The 18,056-nt window shown below is 34.5% G+C and overlaps 1 protein-coding gene and 1 non-coding gene across 2 annotated transcripts in view; one reads left to right on the top strand and one right to left on the bottom strand.

Annotated features, from left to right (window-relative positions):
• The window catches only part of GBE1 (1,4-alpha-glucan branching enzyme 1), a 274,004-nt gene that overhangs the window by 238,408 nt on the left and 17,540 nt on the right, over positions 1–18,056 (top strand). The window lies entirely within an intron of this gene.
• Positions 15,630–15,819, bottom strand: LOC115934262 (U2 spliceosomal RNA). Its single transcript, XR_004070075.1, has one exon. It is a non-coding gene; the product is annotated as a U2 spliceosomal RNA (small nuclear RNA).

Genomic DNA, 18,056 nt, shown 5'->3' with positions numbered 1-18,056 from the left:
CAAGAATGAAATTAAGAATCCCTATCAAAATACCAATGATATTTGTCAAATAAATGGAAAAACAATCCTAAAATTTACTTGAAATCATAAAAGGCCCAGAATAGCAAAAGACATGTTGCACAAAAAGAACAGAACTGGAACAATCACATTACCTGACTTCAAATTATACTACAGAGCTATAGTGACCAAAACAGCATGGTAATGCCATAAAAACAGACACAAATACCAGTAGAACAGAATATAAAACCAGAAATCAATCCATGTATCTATAGTGAACTCATTTTCAACAAAGGTGCCAAGAACATACAATGGGTAAAGGACAGTTTCCTCAATAGACAGTGCTGGGAAAACTGGATATCCTTATGTGGAAAAATGAAGCTAGATGCCTATCTCTCATTATATACAAAAAACAAATCAAAGTGGATTAAAGACTGAAATCTTAGACATAGTTTATGCCTAAACTAAGCATAGGCAATCAAAGCAAAAATGTACAAATGAGATGAGAGCAAGTTAAAAAGCTTCTGCACAACAAAGGAAACAGGGAAGAGACAATACACATTATGGGAAAAATATTTGCAAACTGTCCGTCTGGCAAAGGATTAATAACTAGAATACATAAGGAGCTCAAACAATAGGAAAAAATTTAATAATCTTATTTAAAAACGGGCAGAAGATCTGAATATACATCTCTCAAAAGAAGACATACAAATGACAAACAGGTGTATGGAAAGGTGCTCAGCATCACTGATCGTAAAAGAAATGCAAATCAAAGCTACAATGAGAAATCTCACCCCAGTTAAAATAACTTTTTTCCAGAAGACAGGCAGTAACGATCCTGGTGAGGATGTGGAGTAAGTAGAACCCTCATACGCTGTTGGTGGGGTTGTCAATTAGTACAGCCAGTATGGAGAACAGTATGGAGATTACCCAGAAAAGCTAAAAATGTAACTACCATATGATCCAGCAATCCCACTGCTAGGTATACACCCAAAAGTAAAGAAATCAGTATATGGAGCAGATATTTGCGCTCCTCTTTTATTGTAGCACTGTTCACTATAGCCAAGATTTGGAATCAGCCTAAGTGTCCATCAGTACACGAATGAATAAAGAAAATATAGTACATATACACAACGGAATACTATTCAGCCATAAAAGGAATTAGATCTTTTTATTTGCAACAATATGGATGGAACTGGAGGTCACTATGTTCAGTGAAATAAGCCAGGAGTAGAAAAACTAACTTTGCATGCTTTCACTCATTTATGGAAGCTAAAAATTAAAACAGTTGATCTCATGGAGATAAGAGAGTAGAAGGATGGTTACCAGAGGCTGGAGAAGGGTAGTGGGGTAGTGAGAGGGAAATGGAATGCTTAATGGCTACAAAAGCATAGTTTGATAGAATGAATAAGACCTAATATTTGATAGCACAACAGGGTGACTGCAGTCAACAGTAATTTATTCTACATTTTAAAATAACTAAAAGTGTAATAGGAATGTTTGTAACACAAAAAAGAATAAATGCTTGAGATGATGGATACTCTATTTACCCTGATGTGATTATTACATATTGTATCCTGTATCAAAATATCTCAGGTACCCCATAAACATATATACCTACTATATACCCATAACAATTTTGAATTTAAATTAAAAAATCATTTTATCATTGTCAACAAATGGAAATGTATAGAATTTTCCATGATGATATTTAGGAGAAAAATCTTGGGTCAAGCTATAAGGATCTATCTAAAATATATTAATATATTAACTTTCACAAATATTGAATATTATGAAAGCATATATAATAATATATGTATTATATATATTATATAGTATAGTGTATTACTGTGACCCCCATAAGTCAGCAAGACCCCCAAATGTTAGTTTATATATACTGACACAGAATTACACTGTATATGAAAGCCTGGTTCGGTTTTGAAAATCTTGACACAAATTGGGTCTTCTGAAATTTAGTTATCTGCTTAAATGTCTATAGGTACTTTTTACACGAAAATTTTCTATTTTAATAAATAAATATGGAATGTTTTTACATTAGTCACCTCTTCTGGAAGCTATACTAGTTATAAGTTGCAATGATACAGACATTGGAAAACTGAGCCGTCTCTTTATAGAAATTATAGTTGAATCCTCAGTCATCTATTTGGTCTCCAAGAGAACCATGAAGAAATATTGTTGACCTATTTCCCACATTTTGCCTGTTACGGATTTGTGCCCACTTGGACTTTAATTATTCTTACCACCCATCTCTTCCATGTCTTTCTGTTAACAAGTAGTAAATTCACATACGTTATTGCCTTTTCTGAGAATATTTGCATTTTAATAATTCTCTTTGAATACTCACAAAGTATTGAAGATGTAATGGTCTAAATAGGTAATGGGAGAATTGTATCATGTTTTTTACTTTATATATTTTAAATTTGGTGGGGGGCAGGAAGGGAGCAGGAGAGCATTTCCAACATAATTTACAACGCACCTTCTAATTAAGTATATTTTAATAACACCAGCCGTAACTCTGAGATTGAAATCACAACATCTTCCTTTTGTGAGGTACTCTGCTCCACCCTCCCAGTTCAGTGCAGAAGTCCCATCTAGAAATTTCTTACAAATAATCACCTGTTATTCGAATACTTTGCAGTGCTAAGAATATCACTATTTCACAAGATAAACAGTATTGTTTTTTAATAAATAAAAATGTTATCTTAAAATCAACGCATTAGTTCTGTACTCTGAGGCTAACACCTGTTCTATGTGCCAGCTATTCAAATCAGAAAGGCATTTAACATGCTTCTTAGGGCCGGGCGCGGTGGCTCACGCCTGTAATCCCAGCACTTTGGGAGGCCGAGGCGGGTGGATCACGAGGTCAGGAGATCAAGACCATCCTGGCTAACACGGTGAAACCCCGTCTCTACTAAAAATACTGAAAATTAGCCGGGCGTGGTGGCGGGTGCCTGTAGTCCCAGCTACTCGGGAGGCTGAGGCAGGAGAATGGCGTGAACCCAGGAGGCGGAGCTTGCAGTGAGCCGAGATCGCGCCACTGCACTCCAGCCTGGGTGACAGAGCGAGACTCCGTCTCAAAAAAAAAAAAAAAAAAAAACATGCTTCTTAGATTACCACCTCTCCCTGGTTTTTCCTCTTCCAGACCAGATACGGCTAGTTTCTTAAATCGATTCTCATAATACTTTCCAGACCTCTTACCGTTGCATCTCCCTTATCAAAATGCACCCAGCATTGTTCACATTCCTCCTACACTAACAGCAGAGTATTCTAGATGCGGTCTGGCAAGTATGACATACAGAGCCCCATTACCTTCCTTTATTTTGATGCTGCTCTCTTATTCATGGAGTTAAAGTTGCATTAGCTTTCCTGGCAGCCATCACATTTTCCTTTCACATTGTATTTCCATCCAAATAAAAATCTTGGGTTTTTCTTTTGTATCCTAGTATGTCATATCTTCCTTTTTCTTTATTTATTCAGTTAATAATTTCAACCTAAAATCCCAAATTTAACATTAAACATGAAAAAGTACAATATTAACTTTGACCCTCTAACCTATTAGAAAAGATAAAAGAATATTACAGGACAATTCTCTGTTATTAATCTGTTAGGATTGTAGCATCTCCCATAACCAGCAAATGGATCTCTTCTTTTAACTTTTTGTTGTTCCAAGCTTAGCTTTAAGAGTCTTTTTTCTTCTCCCTTGCATTGTTTGTCTCATTTTGGCCTTTTATCTTTCTGACTTTATTCTTGTACTTTTAACCTACAGTGTAGTTCAATATTATAGAATGAATTCAGATATACGAAGTATTAAAAATTAGGATTTCAATGGTATATTTTCTGTCTTTAGCAAAATATTCTATGCCATTGGTATTTCTAACTACTGAGCAAGTGAATTGAATACAGATTTTTACTGCGAAGAGTCTACAGTGGCAAGATTGCATGTGTTAATCAAGTAATAAAATTCATCAAATTTTTAATTCCCTGGGAAGCAGGATTTGGTGCCAGAACAAATTTAACTTTTCTAAAGAAGCCACTTAAACTTCCTCTGTCCCTAGGAAATATAACCCTGCTATAGGTAACATGTCTGAATTTTTGAGCAGGTTCAATTTTTTTGAACCTGTAGATCTTGTATATCAAATAGCAAGACATCAATTTTCACTCAAACCTGTGGAGAACAGATGGTGACTGCCATCCCAAAAACTGTTGGAAGGGGAGCTGTTTTGGAGGTAATGCCAGGCAAGGTAGAAGAAACAGTTTAAGGATGCTTTTAACTATCTCTTCAAAATAAGAGGATACGTTTGGAAAACTGAGAGGCAAGACTGATTTGTATCAATAAAGCTTTGAATGTGGCCTTCATGGTGACTACCAAAGGACATCTTATTGTTTCTGCAATAGAATCTACAGCCATATTCTAGGAAAAAAATCAAGAAACAAAACGACAACAAAAACCTTTTGCCTGTATACTCTCACATTTGTCTTTTTAGCTGCTAATCTTCAGTGTAATAATCACCAATATTCTTTAATACAATAGATAGAAATGTGGGTAATGCTGAGACCTACATGTACTTAATAAATAGGCAGGTTTCATATTTCATGCTTAGAAAGATAAAATACATTTTCCTGATGTATTATATTTACTTAAGTTTTCACATTGTTTAGCTGTAAAGAAAGAAACATAATGCCTTTTGTATCATCAGAATCATTATTATATTTCTTTAGTGGCATTTCTTCACCTAGAACATTATCAAGTTGGCATTAAATCAGAAAGAATACTCTGTTCCCAAGACCAGAGTGCTCTTTCTAATGCATTTGAACAATACAAATGATTATACCACATTTTAAATGATGTGGGGAGAATGTGAGTATTAGGGCCCCTCTTTTGTGGGCCTTCTATTTGCTAATCATTTTTATAAAGTATTCAGTTTAATATAGTATAGTAATAATGAAAAAGTTTGAAACGTTGTGATAATAACCAAAATGTGATGCGGAGACATGCAGTGAGCATATACTGTTGGAAAAATGGCACCGACAGAGTTGCCCAGCCAGGGTTTCCACAAACTTTCAATTTGAAAAAAACACAGTATCTGCAAAGCACAATAAAGTGAAGTGCACAAAGCAACCTGTGACTGTATTTTGGGCCACACTATAAGGCACGTTGTAGAGACTGAGGCCTTTAATTAACTGAAGCCTTCCCTCCAGCCCATGGCAGGTAAAGGTTAAGCAGTGTTTTCCACAGCCCATATTCTTTCTGTTACACACTGGTGCCTCTTTCTGTTCCTGGAGTATGTACATGTGGTTGGGGGTGGTAGCAATGGTGGTATTATTGATGATTTATTTCTGTAATGTTCAAAATAATTTTGAAAATACTTCTGGGAATATAAGTAGAATAAGAAAATTACATACAGACTCATGGCCCAGGCAGGTTTCTTTCTAATCAACTCACTTTTCTCACTGCCCTGCCATAACCTCTGACAAATTCTTCCCCAGAAATTCTTCTTGGTGATCTTGTTTGCCATCTTCCACAAGAAGAAAAATAATTTTAAAGCAAAACTTACATACGAAGGTCAATTATTGTGATTTTTTTTCTGTATTCTAGAGTAGAATATGAATGTGTCATGGTTCTATTTTCAGAGTTAAACTGATGTATTACATCAGTTTAAGTTAATACATGATATACAATATAAATTTTAACCCCCCCCCAGCTTATTTATAAAGTATTTGTGTTGGTATATACAGATAAATATCATTCTGAGACCATAAACAACACAAGAATCAAATGTTTAAATTATTTATCAGCATACTATTGAGGTGGGAGTGGAAATGATAGTGTAGTAACAGCCCCCTTTCCAAATGGCATTTCAAACTGTTACAATGTTGAGACGTTAAGAGGAGTGTTCATGAGGTATGGCTTGTGAAGAATATGTGAATCTAGGACTAAATCTTTAAACCCAAGGGAGCAGAGGTATAAATAGTTGAATTTGACCTGAGATAGTTGAAATATTTTCATTAAACCACTGCAAGATGCACTTTTTAAATTGTAAATTCATACTCTGACATTTGCAACCTGTACACAGAGTTTCTAATAAGCAAATAAGGTCACTTGGATGATTTACTGCAGTGTGATTGCTGAAGGCAGAGATGTTGCTGTGAGTTGCTTGGTTTACAGAAGGCTTTGAAGTATGGTGATGTAACACTGTGTTTATTAGAATCTATGCTTTATGCAACAAATAAAAACAAAGGACTTAATTTAGGATTAGCTAACTACCACATTCTATCCAGATTGTATATGTAAAGGATAATTTCTGGTCTGACTAAATAGAGCATCTCAACTTTCTAGTTTTCCAGGTTTTAGATACTTTGGTAAAAAAGCAAATTCAGGGTTTTCTCCAGAAGTTCTACACAGTGACTTTCACCAGATACGGGCATGTTTCTTTTTCCTTTATGTTATGCTGCAATTTATTGATGATGAGCTTTATGAGAGCTGAGACAGATGATCCTACTAACAATTTTATATTTAATATAGGTCCTCCTTTTTTAAAATAGCTTCATAATGGATGCATGCTCATTGCTTAGGTTTACTTTCTTTAGTTTTGAAATGACTAATACTTTTAAACATAGAGGTCCTTTTGATCATTTTTTCATTGCTAAACACTGTCTAACAATCCCTATGATTTTATGATAATGACAGACCAGTACCCTCACCTCCCTGGTCATAAAAAGCCTGTGATTTAGCTTCATTTCTCTACCCAGGAATTAGGGATGAATCACCAAGTAAGAAAAATATTTTGCATGTTTAAAATATTGCAACTGCTATAACACTTTTAGATTGCCTTAATATATATTCATAAGATTATAGGCAGTAATGAATAGTGAGCAAGCCCTTACTGCACATGAATGTATTTAGTTTTGGGGTTTTTTCTTGAAGGGGGACCAGGGTCCTGTTGTTTTGAATAGCCATCATGGTGCTGTCAAATATTTAACAGCAGTTCTGGTTTTTTTGTTTCATAGCTCAGTTGTGCAATGATGGTCTCTTCACTTCAGAAAGTCATCTAACAATAGCCCAGTCAAAATTTCTGTCTTCTATTTCTTGCCCTTCTGGAGGAAAAATGTATCAGAAATATTGTCATAACCTTTAAAGAAGACAGTGCATAATCACCTAGTAATAGTATCCTTCACTGGGGTTGGAGGGGGGGAGGAACATTTGTGCCCAAGGTGATCATTTTCATCAATTTTTGAAAAGGAGATACTATTATGTGTTTGTAAACTTCGAGATGGATGATAAGACAGAGTATTACTCGTATATCAACAATGATATGTTTACTTAGAATATGCTAGGTACCTGTAAACAGAGAGCTAAATCTCTGATAGGAGTATGGATAGAGGGTTGATGAACTGACAGACTGACTGACAGATGGAAGGATGGATGGATAAATGGAGTATGTAGCTACCTAGTGGTGAAATAACTCTTGAAGGTTTAAAATTATGTAATTAAAAGACAAATAGTACTAAAATGATTTGCTTCTCCCTTAAAACAGTAATTTAATTAAATGGTATAAAAATTGATAAGCTATTATCAATAAAATACATCATAATTTTGTAGAATTCACAATTAATATATTATTATACTATGATGTGTTTGCTGAGCAGATCTTCATAGTAAGATCTACTGTCTCTTATAAACTTAATATATGTCCTGCACTCTGAAAGTATTGTATACTCATTACCACATTAGCTAACCATTTCTTTTCCTAGACTGCAAATATGGAAGAAGGCAATCTACAGGCATAACTTGGAGACAGTGCAGATTGGGTTCCAGACCACTGGAATAAAGCAAATATTGCAATATAGCAAGTCACACAAATTTTTTGGTTCACAATACATATAGAAGTTATGTTTATACTATACTGTAGTCTAATAAGTGTGCAGTAGCCTTATGTCTAAAAAACAATGTACATGCCATAATTTAAAAATACTGTATGCTAAAAGATGTTAGTGGTCATCTGAGCCTTCTGTAAGTCATAATCTTTTTGCTCATGGAGGCCCTTGCCTTGATGTTAATGGCTCCTGACTGATCAGGGTGGGGTTTCTAAAGGTTGTGGTGGCTAAGACAACAATGAAGTTTATTACATGGATTGACTCTTCCTTTTATGAAAGATTTCTCTGTAACATGTGATGCTGTTTGGTAACATTTTACCCAGAGTAGAACTCTTTCAAAATTAGAGTGAATCCTCTCAAACCCCACCACTTAGTTGATAAAGATTACCTAGGTTTATATTATATTCCAAATCATTTGTTGCCATCTCTGGCATCTTCATCAGTAATAGACTCCATCTCAAGAAACCATATTCTTTGCTCATCTGTAAGAAACAATTCCTCATCCATTAAAGTTTTATCATGAGACTGCAGCAATTCAGTCACGTCTTTAGGTTTCACTTCTAATTCTAGTTATCTTTCTATTTCCACTGCATCTGCAGTTAGTTCTTCCACTGAAGTCTTGAGTTCCTCAAAGTCATCTATGAGAGTTGGAATTAACTTCTTCCAAACTCCTATTGTGTTGATATTTTAACCTCCTCCCATGAATCACAAATGTTCTTAATGGCATCTAGAATGGTGAATCCTTTCCAGAAGATTTTCAATTTGCTTTGCCGAGATTCATTAGAGGAATCACTGCTTATGACAGCTATAGTCTTACAAAATATATTTCTTAATAAGAGTTGAAAGTCGAAATTACTTCTCGATCCATAGGGTGCAGAGTGCATGTTGTATTAGATGGCTTGAAAACAATGTTAATTTCCTTGTACATCTCAGTCAGAGCTCTTGGGTGACCAGATGCTTTCATCAATCAGGTAATATTTGAAAGGAATCTTTTTTCTGAGCAATAGGTCTCAAGCTTGGGCTTACAGGCTCAGTAAACCATGCTGTAAACAGACGTGCTGTCATCCAGGCTTTGTGGTTACATTTATAGAGCACAAGCAGAGTAGACTTTAGCATAATTCATAAGGGCATAGGTTTTTGGAAACGGTAAATGAACATTGGCTTCAACTCAAAGTCACCAGCTGCATTAGCCCATAACAAGAGAGTCATCCTGTTCTTTGGAGCTTTGAAACCAGGCACTGTCTTCCCAGTAGTTATGAAAGTCCCAGATGGCATCTTTCAATGGAAGCCTGCTTCATCTACGTTGAAAATCCATTGTTTAGTGTAGTCACCTTTATCAATATCCTAGCTAGATCTTCTGGAAAACTTGCTACAGCTTCTACATCAGCACTTGCTACTTCACCTTAAACTTTTATGTTATGAAGATGTCTTTATTCCTTAAACCTTAAGAACCAGTCTCTCCTAGCTTCAAACTTTTCTTCTGCAGCTTCCTCACCTCTCCCAGCCTTCATAGAATTGAAGAGAGCTAGGGCCTTGCTGGATTAGGCTTTGACTTATGGGAATGTTGTGGCTAGTTTGATCTTAGATCCAGACCACCAAAAACTTCTTCCTATCAGCAGTAGGCTGGCGTTCACTGTCCTATCACTCATGCGTTCACTAGAGTAGCACTTCTTATTTCTTTGAAGAACCTTTCCTTTGCATTCACAACTTGGCTAACTCTTTGGCATAAGGGACCTAGCCTTTGTCCTGTCTCAACTTTGAACATGTCTTTCTCACTAAGCTTAATCATTTCTAGTTTTTGATTTAAAGTGAGAGACATGCCCCTCTTCTTTTCATTTGAACTCCTAGAGGCTATTGCAGGGTTATTAATTGGGCTAAATTCAATATGGTCTTAGACAATAGGGAGGCCCAAGAAAAGGGGAAGAGACAAGGGAACGGCCAGTAGGTTGGAGGAGTCAGCACACACATTTATTAAGTTTGTGGTTGCATATGTGCATGATTTGTGGTGCCCCAAAACAATTACAATAGTAACAAGGATCACTGGTCACAGATCATCCTCATAGACATAATGATAATGTAAAAATAATATAATTATGAATAGACAATCATATATTAATATATATTAATAATGAAAAAGTTTGAAATAATGCAAGAACTACCAAAATGTGACACAGAGACACAAAGTGAACACATGCTATTGGAAAATGGCGCGAATACACTTGCTGGATGCAGGGTTGCTACAAATCTTCAATTTGTAAAAATGTGTATTTGTAAAGTGCAATAAAGTGCGATAAAATGAGCTATGCTGGTGCAGTAGTATCATTGGCCTGAAAGATTTCACATTGAGCCTTTCCTTTTAAAGTTAGGCTTTACTTAATTTATCCAAAATATATGTCTTTTTTTCTATTTAAAAAATAAATTGTATTAGTCATCTTTATACCTGATACCAGTGTGTTTTAAATAGAGCATTCTATGTCTAAACTAAATTTCTGACATGGATGTTATATTACTTTTCCTTCTGGCCAGTAGAAATTACCTTTTTCAATGAGTATCTCCTGCCTGCCTAAGTGAGATATTATTCGTGTTTCTGACATTTTCCGTGAAGCTCTTCTTAATCAGAATCTCACAGGATCAAACTGAGTGGTCAGTGTTTTATTTACATAAAAGGATTACCTGAGTATCCCAGATGATTTCTTAAAATTAAGATGTGATATAATTACTGGCTCGCTAAAATTACCTACGGGCTCCTAAGCATTTTTGAAAGCTGCAACCAAAAGAAGTTTCTGTTTCTCAGAGAAAGTTGGAAATATTAGAGCCAAAAACAGTGTGTTCTTGGAAGCAGTAGATTCAGTTGCAATCATGCATAAGAACCATCTCTAATTCTATTAATGTAGTTTCTGTTGGCCTAATGATGGGAAAATGCCTAATTAATTCCTATAAATAAGCATTAATTTACAAAATTAATTATGGTTATTTTTTGTAGTTATGTGGTATCAGCTGTTGAATAAGGAAAGTGTTTAGATAATATCAAATAAAATTATTTAATTAACATATAACTGAATGAAATGATTACACTCAGTACCTTTTATTGTCACACAATGATCATTTCAAGAACATTAATTAAAATGAAAAATTATTACATTTGTATGTAAAATTATAAACATTACTGGTTTTTTTTTCTCATGTGTTCTTTATTATTTAGAGGGAGAGCCAATTTTCACTTTGCCAGCCTCCCTATTAACATCTGTCCTTTTTGCCAGCTGAAGAAAACAAAGGAAAAACAATTTTCTCCTGTAGTAGCATTATTTTCTAATTCTGAAACTATTTTCTTCAGTTTGTTCTCTTCTTCTAACATTTTTTTTCCCATTGGCTCATGTAACAAAGGTATCCAAAGGTAATAGGTATTTCTTGTTCTTATATTTGTAAACATAAAGAAATTTGCTCTCATTGCAAGGATAGTGGTTAGCTTGAGCTCTAGAATATGACTATCTGAGGTTCAAGTTCCACCTCTGCCACTTAGTTTTGTTTTGAAAATAGCCTCTTTGTTTCTTGGTTATTATCTCTAGAACACCTATTCATAGAATTGTTGTCAGAATTAAATTAGTTCATGATTAGTTAACATGCATGCAAGGCTTAACAACAGTGTCGCCCACGTTTGAGCTTAGCAAGTAGTAAGGGTAATGGACATCCTTACTGTCATCATCTTCTAAAAATGCATTAGAAACTTTATAATAAAAATGAATTTTTATAAAAAAGAAAGACAAGTAGGTACTAATCCTGTCTGTTGTCTTTTTTCTATTGTCCTACTTTTTGTTTTTTGTTTTTTTGGGGGGAACAAAACAATAAACACCTTTATTACATGGGTGAAGACAAAACGAGGATATATTTGCCTTTCCGGGCCTTGATTTTCCTAAGACAGAACTCCAACTCTTTGCCCTCTAGCACATAGTGTTTTGTTTTTGATTTTTGTTTTTTCGCATGTCCTAGTTCCCATTTCACCACGACACAGTGATTCCTTTCAGTCCTTTCGCAGTACTGGAATTGAAACTCTTCTGCTCCCTGTTAAATCTCTTCCTCACTCTTGTACTATTTGCCCACCTTTCTTTCTTATTTCCCTTTCTCTGTATCCTGCAGCACTGTCTTGATTTCTTTTTCTTTCCACCTATTCTTCATGTTATCTTTTTTAAGATCTAAATCCATTTATTCATTTTTCTTGCACTTTTCCCTGAAAAATTCACCCACCCTTCAGCTATCAGCTCTATGAAGATGTTCCCTAATGATTCTCCCCACCTTGACCTATGCCCTATTCACCAAGCAGTGGGCAATTTTGTGATGTTTAATGACTGTTAGGCAAAACTGGGCAGCATGGAATTATAAATTTTTGAAACTGAAAAACTCTAGTATAACCTAGCTCAGCCCATTCAAATTAAACAAAATTACTTGGGTTAAGATATATATATAAGCTTATTTTTTTTCAATTTTTATGAGAATTTAATTAGTCGTATGAATCATGTGTCTGAAATACAAGCTTATTTTAAGAGATCAAAATTAGTACCTAAGGTTAAATTTGCATGGCAATTTACAATATGTGAATACTTTTATTTACATTAACCCATCTTATCCTCACATCATCTCCAGTGATACTGGTTAGGCAAGCATTTTTTGTCCTCAATCTACATGTGAGGATAAGAAAGATTTATAATTTTCATGAGGTCATATTTCTAGTCATTGAATAAATGTGATTTAAATCTAGTTTCTCTAAATTCAGTACAGTTTTACATTTGGTCACCAGATAATTCATCTTTTTGTTGCCCTCTAGAAATGCCATTGAAGTACATGAAGTGTGTCTCACTAATTTTGGTTTTTTTCTCTATTTATATTTGTAGAGGTTAATGATGCCTTTGACTAAATGTTTTTCAGCAGGGTAATACCATCCTGGTTTCTGACACTCAAAAGCACAGATGAATGTTAGTGGAAAATTTTTTTCCAGCTGTATGTATATATATCTTTTTAAGTTCTACTTTTATTTAGATTCATAGCATACATATACAGGTTTGTTACATGAGGTTCTTTTGTTTGCTTGCTTTTGTTTTTGTTTGTGTGTTGCGAAGTTTTGGGTTGTGAATGATCCTATCAGCCAGGTAGTGAGCATAGCACCCAGTAGGTATTTTTTCAGACACTGCCTCCATCCCACTCTCCCGGCTCTAGTAATCCCCAGTATCTATTGTTTCCATCTTTATGTTCATGTGTACCCAATGTTTAGCTCCCACTTATAAGTGAGAACATGCAGTATTTGGTTTTCTGTTCCTGTGTTAATTCACTTAAGATAATGACCTCTAGCTACATCCATGTTGCTGCAAAAGATATGGTTTCATCTTTTCAGTGGCTGTGTAGCATTCCATGGCATACATATACCACATTTTCTTTATCCAATCCACCATTCATGGGCCCTACGTTGATTCCCTGCCTTTCCTATTGTAAATCGTATTGTGATAAACATACAAGTGCATATGTCTTTTTTTTTTTTTCTTGTAGGACAATTTATTTTCCTTTGGATATGTAGCCGGTAGTGAGATTGCTGGGTTGAATGGTAATTCTGTTTTAAGTTATTTGAGACATTTGCAAGCTGCTTTACACAGGGGCTGAACTAATTTACTTCCCACCAACAGTATATAATAAGTGTTCCCTTTTCTCTGCAGCCTTGTCAGCATCTGTTGTTTTTTGACTTTTTAATAATAGCCATTGTGTCTGGTGTAAAACGGTATCTCATTGTGGTTTTGACATGCATTTCTCTAATAATTAGTGATGCTGAGCATTTTTTTCATGTGTTTGGTGAACGCTTGTATGTCTTCTTGTAAGAAGTGTCTGGTCATATCTTTTGCCCATTTTCTAATGGGGTTATTTGGTTTTCGCTTGTTGAGTGTTTAAGTTCCTTATGAATTCCATAAGACTCTGGATATTAAACATTTGTCAGATTCATAACTTGCAAATATTTTCTCCCATTCTGTATGTTGTCTGTTTACTCTGTTGATTGTTTCTTTTGCTGTTCAGAAGCTCTTTAGTTTAAGTCCCACTTGTCAATTTTTGTTTTTGTTTCAGTTGCTTTTGATGAGTTAGCCATAAATTGTTTGCAAAGACTGATGTCAAGAAAGACATTTCCTAGGTTTTCTTCTAGGGTTTTTATAGTTTGAGTTCTTACGTTTAAATCTTTTGTCCATCTTGAGTTAATTTTTGTATATGGTGAAAGGTCGAGGTCTACTATTATTCTTCTTCATATGACTAGTCAATTACCCAGCACCATTTATTAAATAGGGAGTCCTTTCCCCATTGTTTATTTTTGTTTTAAAGCATAACTGACAAATAAAAATTATCTATATTTAAAGTACAGTGTGATGTTTTGATATACATATACCTTGTGAGATGGTTACTACAATCAAGCTAATTAACATATTCCTCACCTCACACTCACATAGTGACCATTTTCTTGTGTGTGTGTGAGAATGCTTACGGTCAGCTCTCAGCAAATTTCAAGTATATAACACATTATTATTAACTGTAGTCACTGTATTGTACATTACAGCTTCAGAACTTATTCATTTTATAACTGAAAGTTTGTATAAAATATCCCCATGCATGTGTGTTAAAACTCCCTTTGCTTATTTTTTATTTTTTATTTCCATAGGTTTTTGGGGAACAGGTGGTGTTTGGTTACATGAGTAAGTTCTTTAGTGGTGACTGAGATTTTGGTGCACCCATCACCCAAACAGTATAAAATGTACCCAATTTTTTAAATGCATATGGGGAAATGTTTACTTTGAATCTTTCTCCTCACAATAATTAATCTGATGTAGTTATGGGCTATGTTCCCAGAAGTGCTCAGGAAAGACTGAAGTGATGATGTAGATATGCACACCTGCAAGCTTTGCTTTACAGTTTTTCATGGGACACTAGTTTAGCCCCTGTTCTTCGGCTTTCTAAAGCACTGAGTGAGACCTGTACTGTGATTTTCTATCTAGTCTTAAAAGAGAAAGAGGACTATACATTAACTATATGTTATGCCAAGTAAGTTAAGACTTCAAATAAAGAAAAATTATGTTTCTACCGCCACAGCTAAAATAATCAGATTTCCAAATTTTAAATATATTAAAGTTTATGCACTTTGCAGGCTTTATCTGCAAGATGGTGGTAGGGTGGTAGAAACTGTTATACCTAAGAGCATATTCTGGCCCTGCCAAAATATTAGATATATTATTTTGACAAACCCCTTTGATGTTCTGTGCTTAAGTTCAGTTGTTTTTATAGAGAAAGCTAACCAGTAAAGTAGATATGGAAAGTCTTTGAGTTTGTGCTGACTTGAATAAACCTGGAATCATGTATCCATGTCAACTAAGAATTATGTAAAATGTTTATCTTCAAGGCTCATACCAATCAGAATAGTTAACTTGAGAATTAATTGCTTCAAACTAACATGCATTTATTATAAATTATCCAAAATGAAGGATTTTTATATTATAAATATTCTGTTATAAATTTATAAAGATATGAAATCTTTTAAAATGTCTGAAGTTTATAGGTAATGAAATGGAATTGTGATAGAAGTTATATTTATACAGATCTTACATGTTAACTCTGTGAAACAAAGGGAAAAATTCAAGTTTGGTCTTTGATGACCAAAGTAGTATGAAATTATTTCTCAAAGTTTAGCAAAAACATGCATAGATTAAAAATTAAAACCCAAGGAGGAGACTGCAAAGGAAAATAGTGAAAAGACACTCACTCATATGCCAGATTCTAATCTAGGTCCTATATGGCAGAGAAAAAAAAGAAATTTCTTGTATAGATTGTATTTTAATAATGAGAGACAAAAAATTCAACTGATAAGAACAGATACTACACTTGATCTTAGCCAAAAGGCTGAGAAGCAAAAATGTAATAATTAAATTTATAATATGTTAAAAGCTGATAATACATAGTATGGTGAAAAATCAAGGCAGGTGCAGGAGAGTGTGTGTAGGTATTTAATTTTCAGGTAGGATTGTCACCAAAAGCTCTCTCAGTATTTCTCATAAACTTGAGAAGTACCTTCTTTTTTTATAAAAAAAAAAAAAAAGACAAACCCTAAAATTTAAAAAAAGACTCTAGTCCTCAAAGAGTTCTATGTACTGTATGATTAAACTTTAATGTAAAAATTTTTAAATAGCAAATTCTAGTGAGAACAAAGACACAGAGAAAGAGGAATAGAAATAAAGATCATAAAGGAAGAAGAGGCCAAGTCAAGTATAAAAAGTAAAATAAAGAATTAATAGACCCACTTTTATATTTTTCATCTCTTGAGACAGCAATTTAAGTGAGCCAGGGTCTATAGTAATAATAGCCACAGCAGCTAATAATTTGAGTACTTTTCCCAGTGCTACATAGGGTGTTAAGCACCCAATAATAGATTGCTTCAGTTAATCTCTACACCCACTCTCTGATGTGTTACCTCCATTTACAAATGAGAGACTGAGCCTCCAGGAAGTAAGTAACTTACTCAGAGACACACAGTTAGCAATTGGTAGGACTGGAATTAGAATGCAGTTGTTAGACCCTAAAGCTCATGGAGATACTCACCATATTTTAGTGTTTTAGAATGCTCTCTCCTATCCCTGTCTTTCTGCCTGAAATGGCTCAGATAATGCTTTCTTACTGCTTATGATTGTCTTTATTTTTCAGAGACGTCCCCGTTTCCAATTATGTTTTTATTTAGCTATATTGCACTTGACTGCATTGAAGGCTGTTCCCAGAGTAAGTTTGTTTGGGAGAAGGTGTTTATAGCCTGAATCAAAATTATTTTGAGTTTAAAAGCACAATTTTTTTTTTAAAAAGTGTTGAGTCTGCAGGGTGTAGACTCATTTTGATAATAAAAGATGTGGTTAAAAAGGTGAATAAAAATCTTATTTTTTTCTTTTTCAGTTTTAAATAATTGCCATCGCTTCATCAGATAATTGAATTTACAAGTTCTTTGGATAATCCTAAAGGCACAGACAGACAGCAGCAGTTTTAGGGAGAGGTTAGTGCAGAAGTGTGAGCACATTTTTCTGTTTTTCTTCCTTCTCAAATTATTGAGAAACAGTGACATTTTTTAGTTTAAGTTATATAATCTTCTAGGATACAGAAAAGTTTCTAAGTAGGTTAGTCAGAAGTATTCCGTAAAGTATTTAGAATAATTGTCCTATTTACATAGAGAAATATGTAGTACTCAAAATTTTGTATTACCATTTGATTTGCTATTTACTGATGTGTGTCATTAAGCATGCTTAAAAATAAACTAATAATTTGCATGAAAATACATTTCAAAAAGCATAGTAATCCAATAATTAACCTGGTAGATAGTGACATTTGAGCCCCTCATCCTTTGAGCTTGTTTTATTGCTATTTTGCATTGTACAGTTTCTAAAAATGTATGGCCAAAGAAGCATACTTGCAGGGATTGGAGTTTATTTTGTAGTGTAAAACCAGAAACCTTTTGTTGATGAAATGAGCACATCCTAGACTATAATAGAAATATGCTTCTGTTTTGCACTTAATTAAAATGTGCAGTTGTCATTTAAACTTTTAACGAAGACAGTGTTCACACATTTGAATGCATATTTAGCTTATGCATGAAGATCTTGCTTTTTTCAAGGTCATTAAAATTTTAAGGTAATCTAATAACAACAAATATATATATATACACATATATATACACACACACATATATGTATAAAGAAAAAAGTTGCATTTGGCTTTTTTTATATTTTAAAATTTGCTTTGATTACATTCATTAGTAAGTTCTCTGTTTTTTTGTTTGTTTGTTTTTTTGTTTGTTTGTTTTTGAGACGGAGTCTTGCTCTGACACCCAGGCTGGAGTGCAGTGGTGCAATCTTGGCTCACTGCAAGCTCCACCTCCCAGGTTCATGCCATTCTCCTGCCTCAGCCTCCCAAGTAGCTGGGACTACAGGTGCCCGCCACCACACCTGGCTAATTTTTTGTATTTTTAGTAGAGACAGGATTTCACAGTGTTAGCCAGGATGGTCTCGATCTCCTGACCTCGTGATCTGCCCGCCTCGGCCTCCCAAAGTGCTGGGATTACAGGCGTGAGCCACCGCGCCCGGGCAAGTTCTCTGTTTAATTCCACATTACTT

This window comes from Gorilla gorilla, chromosome 2 (genome assembly GCF_029281585.2).
Source record: "Gorilla gorilla gorilla isolate KB3781 chromosome 2, NHGRI_mGorGor1-v2.1_pri, whole genome shotgun sequence".
In the NCBI taxonomy this organism is placed as follows: domain Eukaryota; kingdom Metazoa; phylum Chordata; class Mammalia; order Primates; family Hominidae; genus Gorilla; species Gorilla gorilla.
This window is presented reverse-complemented; position numbering and strand designations above follow the sequence as displayed.